This window comes from Bactrocera tryoni, unplaced genomic scaffold (assembly GCF_016617805.1).
Source record: "Bactrocera tryoni isolate S06 unplaced genomic scaffold, CSIRO_BtryS06_freeze2 scaffold_25, whole genome shotgun sequence".
Taxonomy (NCBI): Eukaryota; Metazoa; Arthropoda; class Insecta; order Diptera; family Tephritidae; genus Bactrocera; species Bactrocera tryoni.
The window spans coordinates 32110995-32122791 of record NW_024395977.1 but is presented as its reverse complement, the minus strand read 5'-3'; positions in this window follow the sequence as shown (position 1 = coordinate 32122791).

Sequence of the window (11797 nt, the reverse complement as noted above, 5' to 3'; positions counted from 1 at the left end):
TATGAAAATACCTTTTAGTAGTTCGATATCAGTTTTGTACCAAACGACAAAACATCTGATTAATTAAAATTTATAGAAATCTCTATTTCTATCATTATTTCTCTTTGTGGTTTCTTCTTTTTCTTGATCTAACGCACCTGATGCTGAGCAGTCAGTAGGTCTCCAGGCCGAAAAGTAAGGCATCAGTACTTCCGCTGTGTGGATAGAAGGATATTAATTCTATTATAGTAGTCTAGTGAACGATATATGGATATTCAGTGAAGAGTCTTACAGAATAACTATTTGGGGCACATCTTCGTGGTACTGGTGCTGCAGCTGCCAGCTGGTCTCTTGGCCGAGACGTTGGTAAACAAATTTCCTCTACTCATTTTCTCTCAGGCAGAACTTCCCAAACAACCAGATATCTGCCAACAAAGTACATATGTATAACCCCTATTTGACAACTCAATATTAAGCGCAGAATATTTGAAAAATGTGTGACTTCCTTTGTCATTGTTAATTTCAGCGGAAAATCATTAGTGTCTATTAATTTTAGTTTTGAAAGTTTAAATAAGAAGCAGCAATAACTCATCGGTCTAAGCCTGTCTAGCGGTGGCCTTCAAAGCGCTTGTTAATTATTTGTGCAAATATGTGACAATATTTATTTACGCACACACGTACACGAATATACAAACGCAAATTTCGTTTCAAAATTTTTTTAAAACAATTTTTGCTATTTGCTTTTTAAGAATTTTGGTTTTAAAAATAATCCGCACATAAATTTGTGCTTTCTTGTTTTTAATTTGGTTTTAGTGATTAAAATAATTTAAATAAAATGTAGAAGTTATTGGTATTTGTTAGATATTCTAGCGCTATCAAAAGATACTATCTATTTTGGTCTTTCGCCAATTAGCAATTCAAATGCGGTGGCACGATTTCAAATCATCTTGCGAAATATGCGCCATACCCCCTGCCCAATGAGCCAAACACGTGTGCCGCAAACAAACACCGTTACGCCTTAGTCTTGGAAGCGATGATTAGAAGAATTTTATTCACTCTTCAGTGGATCCCTTGATTTGTTGATTTGTTTGCTTAATTAGTTTTCTTAATTACATTAAAATGCGAGATTTGAATTTCGAAAGTTTTTTGACTTGCAAAATATTGATATATTTCATGGAATTCGATTATGTAATGAAGTCGCAATAGGATTTTTGGTTTAATTTAAACATTCGTGATTGCGAGTGTCAAATAAGCTCATAATACTGTGGGCAAAAAATAGTGAGATTTTTTAATTTAAATTTCGCGCTAAAACCCGTAAGTCAAAATATTTTTTTTTCGGGGTTTGTATGACTGTCAGAGATATCTGTGCCAAATGTCACATCAAAATAATCATTAGTGTTTAGTATATGCTTGTCTTTCCGAGGTACACGAAGTGTAATCGTTGAGTCAAATTAAACACCAAAGAAGTTCCATTAAATTTTAAGTGCGGAATTCAATTTCTTGTACCGAAACATTTAGAATGTGGGAAAAGCCTTTCGGTGATGATTGTTTGTCGCGAGACAAGCGTTTCTAATTCTTATAAATTTTTCAAAGAGTGTCGAGAATACGTTGACGAGGTGCCACGTTCCGGACGGCCATCAACATCAATTGATGATCAATATGTCAATAAAATAAAGGAATCAGAGCTTGAGAATCGACGGTTAACAGTCAAAGAACTTACTGATATCGTTGGAATATCGGAAGGATCAGTGAAAACCCTTTTGAATAAACTTTTGGGCCTAAGAAAAGTGAAAGCAGGATTGGTTCCAAAATCGCTCCATTTTTTTCGAAAAACAGTGTTGGGTTAATGATTGTGAAACAATGCTTTCCCGACTACCAGAATGTCATGGAACGTATTATTGCTGGCGATGAGTCTTGCATCTATGCTTACAAACCGGCAAAAGATGACCAATCGGCCAAATATCGTGGGAAAGGTGAGTCGAAGCCGAAAAAACCACACGAAAGCAGGTCAAAAATCAAGCTTATGTTGATAGTTTTCTTTGATTATCAAGGTGTCGTGCACTCCGAATTCCGTCCGACCGGCCAAACTGTCATCAGGGAATACTATTTGAGTTTTAGGCGTCGTTTTTGCGAAGTTATTCGTAAAAAGAGGCCGGAATTAAGGGCCGACAACTCTTGGCTTCTGCACCACGACAATGCACCGCCGCGTCCTATATTGATTCTTCGTGAGTTTTTCGCCAAGTTTTCAACAGATATCGCGCCGTAACCATCGTATTCGACTGATTTAGCTCCGTGTGATTTCTGGCTATTTAGCGAACTCAAAGAATTTTTCTGGAGTAACCGTTTTGAGTTAATTGAAGCCACTAAATGTGAATCGCTACGCGCATTGAAGGCTGTTCCGGAAAATGCCTTTAAGAACTGTTGCGAGGATTGGAACAAATGTTGGCACAGGTTGATTAAGACTAGGCTAGACTAGTTTGAGAGGCACGACAAAGATTTTGAAGAATAAATTCAGAATTTTAAAATTATGAACAAAGCCTCACTATCATTTATAAAATATTTCCGAGCTAGAGTATAATCAATTTAGATAAATTTTCCCTTAAGAGTTGCCACTTAGTGGAAAAATAATAAAATTGATTTAAACAAAGACATGATTGCTTCGGTAATTTCTTTTATTTTGCATTTGTATAAGTTTTTGAGTAGAGTTGCCAGCCATATCTATTTTATAATTTTCAGTAGAGTTGCCACCTACCGAAAAATATTTTTCATGAATTGAAGATTAAAAAATATAGATTGCTAAACAGAAAAGCTTTGGAGAGATCTCAGTCTAAACGTACATATTTTGAAATAGAGTTGCCATCCATAAAATCTTTAAAAGTAAAACTGAATATATTAGAAAAATGTAATAAAGGTGCAACTAATCGAAAAAGAAAGGTTTTGTTGCTTCAGGAGATACTTCTACTTTGTAGTCGCATATATTTTTGAGTAGAGTTGCCACTTATTGAAAGAATAATAAAATTTATTTAAACAAAGACACGATTGCTTCGGGTGCTATTTTTATTTTGTATTTGTATAAGGTTTTTGAGTAGAGTTGCCGGACATAAATATTTTATGATTTTTCGAGTAGAGTTGCCACCTATCGGAAAAAAATAATTCAAAATTAAAAAATATTTATTGCCTAATAGAAAGCCTTTGAAGCTATCTGAATAAACATATTTCGAAATAGAGTTGCCATATATGTATGTATAAAATTAGTATTGAAAATGCAAAAAAAAAAATGTGTACCAAAACTTTTATAAAATATTTCCGAAACGCGCTGGGGTATAAAATATTTATGTTAAGTTTCAATTAGAGTTGCCACTTAAAAGAAAACAATGAAATTAACTTAGTCAAAGAGTTTGTTGCTTCGGGTCATACTTTCATTTTGAATTTTTATATGTTGGAGTTGAGCTGCCAGCCATAAGTATTTTATAAATTTCGTTTAAATTAAATTGAGTAAATTAAACATAACAACTTTGTTGTTATGACAAAATTTTATTTTTTATTTGCATATATTTTTGAATAAAGTTGCCACCTATAATTATTTTTGTAATGAATCAACTCTCATAAATGAAATAGCTTGGCAAAAACAAATAAATAATAGATCGACATAATCTCTTATATTGAGTTCAAATGTATAATTTTGTTTTTGCTTTTGTTTTTAAGTATCATGGCTTCATGATTTGCATGTTATAAGCAAAAGTCTGTTAAATGAGCTTCGCTTGCATATATGTAAATCACTTAATTTATAGCGCTGCATTGAAATTTTATTAGATAATTATGCAGTTTATGGACAACTCTTATCTAATTTTTTTATTAATCGCAAATTTTGTCGAGACGAAGTTCACATAAAATTATCGCAAGCGATTTAAATGCGAATTAACATGCATGCTGGTCAAAAAGCGTCTTTGAAAGCAACAATGCGTTACGACGATTTTGCATGAACGGAACACTCTCGATATCAGCGCTCTTTGCTCTCTGAAATGTTCCATAAGTTCAATTTGTTGAAATTCGCGCAAATCAAAGCTGTGCGAGTACTCTATTTTCTGAATATTACCACCAAAGAAAGGCGTAACCTCTCCAAAGTCACAAATGATAGGTTGTCAAAAAAGTGTTGCGGTATTTTCGCTAGTTGGCGCTGAAAGCGCGTAGTTCTAGTTTTATTCGTCGCATCGGGTCATGCTATACCTTTTTGGAAAGCTCATTTCACGCGCCAACACGTCTTTGATTGATTGTCGTTTCTTTTAAGTCGTTCGTGAGTTATAGCGTCGCAAACATGGAGCAAAATAAAGAGAAAATACGGCATATTTTACAGTACTATTACGATAAAGGCAAAAATGCATCTCAAGCCGCCAATAAAACTTGTGCATTTTATGGACCCGATACAGTTTCCATTTTCACCGCACAACTATGGTTTCAACGTTTTCGTTCTGGTGTAGAGGTGGTCGAGGATGCGCCACGCTCCGGAAGGCCGGTCGTCGAAAATTGCGATAAAATCGCTGAATTGGTCGGAAGAGACCGGCATAGTAGCAGCCGTAGCATCGGTCAAGAGCTGGGCATGAGTCATCAAAAATTCATTTCAATTTCAATAAAAAAAAAAACAAAATTCAATAAAAATACCGCAAGACTTTTTTGCCAACCCATTATTAATGGATGTTCATGCTCTCTTCACTAATTTTGCATTTTACTCCATATTTCAGCTATTTCCGCAATATTTCGGAGAATTTAGCCCACGTCGCTTAATCGTCGAAGAGAATTGACTCAATTTGTTAGTTAAAAACTTAATGCCGAAAATGAATTACTTACTTCAACTTTGTTATTTGAGTGTCTAATCAGTTGTGAAACAAGAAATATGATCAGATCCTCTCTGAAAAAGTATCAATTATCTCGAATAGTTCAGTTAGTGCCTTAAGTTTAAATTTCCCAGCTATTCATCATGGTATAACTCTTAAAAAAAGGGAGCTGGCCCTTATTTTAGTAACAAGAACCTAAACGTTGTATCACTTTAGTAAAATTTACTAGAGACTAGACTGGCCCATATTAAACTTAACGTTTCATAATATTCTCTCTGTCTCTGTGAAGTCTCTTGAACGCTGAGAACCTGTACATGCATTGTAAACCGTCGGAAATATATCATATTGAGAACGAGGTTCGAATAATGATTATTGATACGAATGAGACATCAAAGGATGACACAGGAAGTCGAGCGAAGCAGTACCTGAGTTGAGTGGAACATAATGAACCGTCCACAATGAGTATTATTTAATAACGTAATTAGAAGTGTATATCCATAATTCGGAATAAGCTATTATTGAAGTGGATCACGTTGTACTCATTTGTTTGCTTAAAAGCTCGTCAAGCTCGATGCTTTAAACTCTGTTAACTGTTGTGTTATGCGGCTCATCGGCTGACTGGCTTGCCTTGCTGAAGGTTGACATTGATTTTTTAGTTGCACTGATTTCATTTTGCTTACTTTTGGGGAAGTGTGTTGCCACAGTTTACTTATTATACTTTTGTATAGTTTTTTTTGGTTAATAGCTTTGCAATTAATTTCGTTTCTTTTTCTACTTTTCGTCTCATTTTGCACGTAATTTGTTTGTTGACATGGCATACAAAACACCAGAAGTGAACTTGTGGAACAGTCAAAAAATATGCCTGTTTTTCTTATGACAAATTTGTATGAAATGCATTTCACGACACGACACGAACAGTGCTACGTTCGTGAGCTTATAAGCGCGTTTATTTATGTGCAAATCATCGACTAAATTGTCAACATAAATTGAACTTGGCACTTTTTGAAAATCATTTCACGTCACTATTTTTTTTTTTAATTTTTTCAACATATTCGTTCTCGTACACACGTATTCCTCGCTGTTATTGTTGGCCGACTCATTGTAGGTGTCTTGTTTGTGAGTGCTGCGTACCTATCGGGTATCGAATGACATTTTAACGCCTCATTAGCTTTGCACAGCAACGGTACACTTAAACTTGAACTTGAAAGAGCGCACACAAGCGTCTCACTTAGGCTTGGATGATACTTGTGTGGGGACTCAACTTAGTTTGAGATTTACAATATAGATACTTTACACCCACGTGTTGGAGTTAAGAGTGCTGCTAAAATTTTGCACACAAATGTACTGAAAAAATGCATGAAATTGTATACGCTGAGAATTGCATTGTCCGTAAATCTAGAAAAAGTTGGAGTTATTGCGTAATGCCGCGAAAATGAAGCGCAAGGGAGATTTACTCGTCAATGTGTAATGTAGCACTCGTGTAAACTCGTATTTATTGTACAAGCGCACTCGTAAAAACTCGTATATACTGTGCGAGTGCACTCGTGTCAACTCGTATATACTGTACGAGCGGACTCGTGTTCAAAATACCATATAATACCTTCTGACGCCTCTAGTGATCTACAATTCTTTGGTTCTATTGCTAATTTCAATGTTCTTTCTTCTTCATTATCGTCTCGACAAACTTCAGAGCGTTCTCCATTAAGTTTCTTCGGACTTCTTAAAATTTTATACTCCTCAAAACAGTTATTTGTATTTTTCTGTACCGAAACTGCTTCAAAAGGATAAGATCTATATTATATACTTACTCCTATTATGGAATAAGATAGCTGCCACACATGTTTTAAGGCCTGACTATATCCTATGTTTGAAAATAATATTGAAACTTATTCCTATTTCCAGTAAGCTCTTGGATTGTTGCTCAGCGAAAGCTTTATATTGATAAAAAGTCTCCAGCCCAAGTTTTTTGGATTTTTCGGAGCTAGCGATATCGGAACACTATAGCAAATAGCTGCCAGTTCGCAAATTCTTGTATGGAAAATTTTTTTTATTTTACAAGATATTTTAACTGAAATTTGACATGGATTATTGCTCAAGAAAACCTGCGAAAATATTGTTTAGATCGAACGGCTGTAGCATATGACTGCCGTAAGAGTGCAAACTTTTTCTTCTTCCCCATTGGATCGGTCTGGATCGGTTCCGGCAGTGGATCGGTCTGGGTAGAGAACATATAATTTCGTGAGTTGCCTCTATCCTTTGCGAGGTCAAGCCAGTTGTACATTCCAAATTCGGAAAGGTACATATACACTTGGTTTTTCCTTTGGATGAGTGGACTCCCTTGCTCACCTATCGTTCACTTATGGGTCTCGAATGGAAGAAGCTTTTCCCTGAAGCATCATCTTCCATGCGTACGACAACGCATAACCAGGGCATTCATTGGATTTTTATGCGTTTAACTATATTCATGTCGCCATAAAGCTCATACAGTTCGTGCTTCCATATTCCTCAATATTCGTAACTCACGCGAGCGGCTTCAAAGATATTGCGAAGAACACTTCTATTGAATGCTCTAAGTGTTTTCTCGTCTCGGTTTGGCATCGTCTAAGTTTTTGTGCTGTATAATAGGACAAGAATATTTAGAGACCTATGGAGCATTATTTTCGTTCGTCGGGGGAGAGAGATCTGCTTCTCAATTGACTACCGATCCCAAAGTATTTGCACCTGTTGGCAAAAGTTATTCTGTGATTGATATCCAAGCTTAGATTTTTGTTGGAGCTTATGCTGGTTCCGAGACAAAGTCCTTAACTTTTTCAAATTTATAGCTCTTAATAGTGACATAGTTCCCAAGATGTGAGGAATATTTATGTATGCCTTCCGAGTTCAAACTGACCGATCACAATCAAGATAAACATCTTTTTTCACTCTTTTATGCCATAAGTAATACACCTGTATGGGGTATTATAGCTACGTTGCAGCCGAAGTTAACGCGTTTTCTTGTTTCGAAACATTTCTTCTTAGCCCTTTAAAAATAAATTATCGCCTATTGCGACGCTGTAGCGGTTAACTGTTGTTATCGCAAATGTACAATAATTCATTTATGTACTCACGGCTTGGTTTAATTGTTCTTTGAACACGATTTGTCAATTGAGTGCGGTGAATCGTTGCTGGGACCTCGCATTATTGCCTTCTTTTTCTGCTAAATATACTTATTTGCTTTAATGTTTTGCGACAGCCTTTAGCGATTATTCGTAATCGTCAATTGCTTTTTAAGTGACCGCTTATAATATGAATACTAAGTACCCGGCTACCATGGCGGAGCTTTGTCTATACCTTTGGGTGAAATAGTGAGTTTAAGCGAAAATCACTCTGATAATTTAAGTGCGAAGAATTCTAGGAAGTTATGTATGTATAGTAAAGCGATTAAGCGGAATGCTTACTGCCGTAATCGCTAAATAAATATTTATCGGTTATCGTGTGCGAAAGTGTAGTTTTATTTGACTTAAGAGACTTGAGTCACAAACGGCCGCTTATGTGTTTATATTTGTAAGTTATTTAATTTATTGGTAATAGATAAATATTTCTTGGGAAATTCACTGTTCTATGATTAACGGGGGATATTCTTAAGCGTTCTAGTCAAGTGGTACCTAGAGCGGAATAGTTTTAAAAGATAATAAGCAGGCGCTAAACCTGTTGAAGCTTACTCATTTCCTCTAAATTTTTGTGTTGAAAAGGCATATCATTGTTCGAAACCACGAACATTTGCTGTCACTGTACAGTGTATAAGGTAATGAAGGGTTGAGTGCCATAGCTAGCTCTTATTCTATCTGCACATAACTCCATATTGAGGTTTTGTTAGAACTAACCATTTCTATCGACTATATATTCTCGAGTTCTTAATAAAAACTCTCAGCAAAAATAAATGAAACAGAAATTATTTTTCACGATTTGGCTGACCAAAACATTTTTTGATCGACAAAAAATATGTGGAATAGTATTGCCTATTTGAAACTATAACATTTTTCCATCTTTCTGCTAATTTCTGGACCACATCTCAAAAGAACGGCGCTGGCATGGCGGCCAAGAATGAATCCAGCCAATTTTTTATACCGAATTCTAATCAGTACCGCATTCCAGTTAGGGCGTTCTGTATTAACCCGAATAAATGGTAATCATAAGACGCACGATATAGCCTTTATCGGATTAAGCAAAACGTCTCAGCCGCTGTTTTCAAAATAGTTCTTAACCGGTCTTGTAAAATTGAGGCCGAGCGTTGTCATTGTGGAAAATTATTGTCTCATGTCAAGTCGCGTTTTTCGGAAATCGTTCTCTCCAATTTGATTGGTTATTGTCTGTACTGTTTCCCATTAATGTTTTCACTGAACTTAGAGGCTCATAATACAGCACGCCCTTCTGATCACACTAATGACAGTACGTTACCTAGGAGTGGTGGATATTTAGCTATGTCATTGATATAGCTGGTTTTCCAGGTTTCATATACGATTTTCTTAGGTTTAAAGTTGTCGTAATGGATCCATTTGTTATCACCAGTCACATTCGATTCAAAAACAATTTCTCTTTGTAGCGTTAAACAACAGTTTTGATACGCCAAATTGTCTTTGAAAGTCTCTTCGCTTCATTTCATATGGCATCCGTTTTTTCTTGCTTTTGAATGTATCCGGCTGCGTTTTGAGTGGCTTCCAAAGATCTTGCGAGCTCTTTTTGTATTCGAAGAACAATATTCTTCAACTCTCAAAGTTTCTGTGAGCTCTTCTTGTATTTGGCAACAACTTCTATCAACTCTCCAAGTTTCTGTGTGGTCTTTTTGTGTGTTTTGGAAACAAACTTCACCGATTTTCACAGTTTCTGCGGGGTCTTCTTGTAACTGGCTACAACCTTAATCAAATAAGGACTACAGTTCCTCATCTTCAAACTTTTTTTCGCTTTGACTTATTTATAAGTCAAGAAATTTTGAAAGATTTCAACAGTAAATTAGTAAGTTTAAATGTTTCGGCGAAGCTTCTCTTATTTAAACTCAATTCCAACAAGCTTAAATCGCTAAGGATCAGCTGAATTGGGTCAATCCCGTTAAGTTAGAACCGACTGCCTCTGGTTACTTATAGAAATTTAATCGACAAACATGTTATAGATATATATGAGTCTCAGTGAAGTTCCTATCTTGCCCAAAAAGCAGACAAAAGTGGCCTGATTCCGCACCTGGCGACTATTACAATTTAAAGGAATGACGTAGAGGATCAAGTAGGAGTGCTAACAAATCACTGTCGAATTGGTAGACCATTCCAGCAAACTAGGAAACCAATTACTATTGCAAAAGCTGTCAAGAGGTCGAAGAAGAAGAAGTGACTATAGAACATATTCTATGTGAATGCAAAACTTTGTATAGAAAAATAAACGCAATTATAGGTCGAGGCTTCCTGACGGTGTCTCGGAAGTTACACAGATAAAGCATTTGCATTGATGAACTTCAAAAGAAGCACAGAGTGATTCAAAGAGCACACAATACGTGGGAATTATCTATGCTGTTTCTCTTAACTAACGATTTACCCAAGGAGTTCTAGAGCTCTGCAGTAGGTACTAGCAAACTTTTAAAAGAACATACCTGACTTCAACGAGCTCTACATAACCAATCGTAGGTTACATAAAGCTAATGTCAAAGTTGCTCCATATATCCACAGCTTCTTGAAAAATCGGTTCATACTATACATTAAATTTTCCTAGAAAATATTTCTTTTGATAATTTTGCATAAGTGAAAAATTTATTTATATTTACAGTACTGTCACGCTCTTATTCGCACGATTATTTGTAATGCGTGAAATGCTCAATTCATTAAAATACCAAAAATGTTTTGCTTGTCCATTCTGCAGCGCCTGTTTAATTTTTTTTTTGCTGTAAGTCGACAGCCTTTAGCGGGGTCAAACTCCGATTTCGGTTACTTAATGTTAATACACGCATGTCGTTGGCCTTGCCTGACCACACAATTTTAGCATTTTATTGCGTTTTAAGTGCTTCAATTTCGTATTAATATCTGCAGCCTTAAAAGGAGCTTATAAGTGTTATCTCCGATTGCCAATTTTCATGTAAAAAAATAAAATAAGGGAAATATTGCAAAATATGTTTTTGCTTTCAATTCATGCGCTCCTGTCCAGTGGATTGAGAAGTCACCAAAATATTAACTGGACCAATGAGAAATGTAGATATTAGTCACAATATACATTTTCCTTTTTATAGGCATAGACCCTGCTTAAGCGATTATAGCTGAGTTTACAACAACGCGCCAGTCGTTCTTCCTTTTCGCTGTTTGCAGCCAATTGGAGATACCAAGTGGATACCAGGTGTAATCAGGTCCTTCTCAACCTGGTTTTTCCAACGGAGTGAAGGTCTTCATCTTCGTCTGCCTCCCCCGGCGGTTACTGCGTCAAATACTGTCAAAGCTGGAGTGTTTTCTTCCAATCGGAGGACATAACATAGCCAGCGTTGCTGTCTCTTAATTTCCTGAACTATATCAATGGCGTCGTATATCTTATATACCTCATTGTACCATCGAATGCGGTATTCGCCGTTGCCAATGAGCAAAGGACCATAAAGCTTATTTTCTTCTCGCAATGAGTAACATATTTAGTTTGGGCTTTGTTCGTCGAGAGAAGACTTTACTTCTTAATTGCCTACGCAGTCCGAAGTAGCATCTGTTGATAACAGTTATTCTGTGATGGATTTCGAAGCTGACGGTGTTGGTGTTAATGCTGGTTTCAAGATAGACGAAATTATCTACGACTTCGAAGTTATGACTCTCAGCAGTGGGAGTCAAGTCGCCAATGCGACGACTGTTTGTTTGATGACAGGAGTTATTTAGTCTTGCCTTTGATCAATACCAGACCCGTGTACTTTGCTTCTTTGTCCAACCTGGAGAAAGCAGAACCAACGACGCGGTTGTTAACGCTAATGATATGTTGTGTCCTTTTCATTGTGA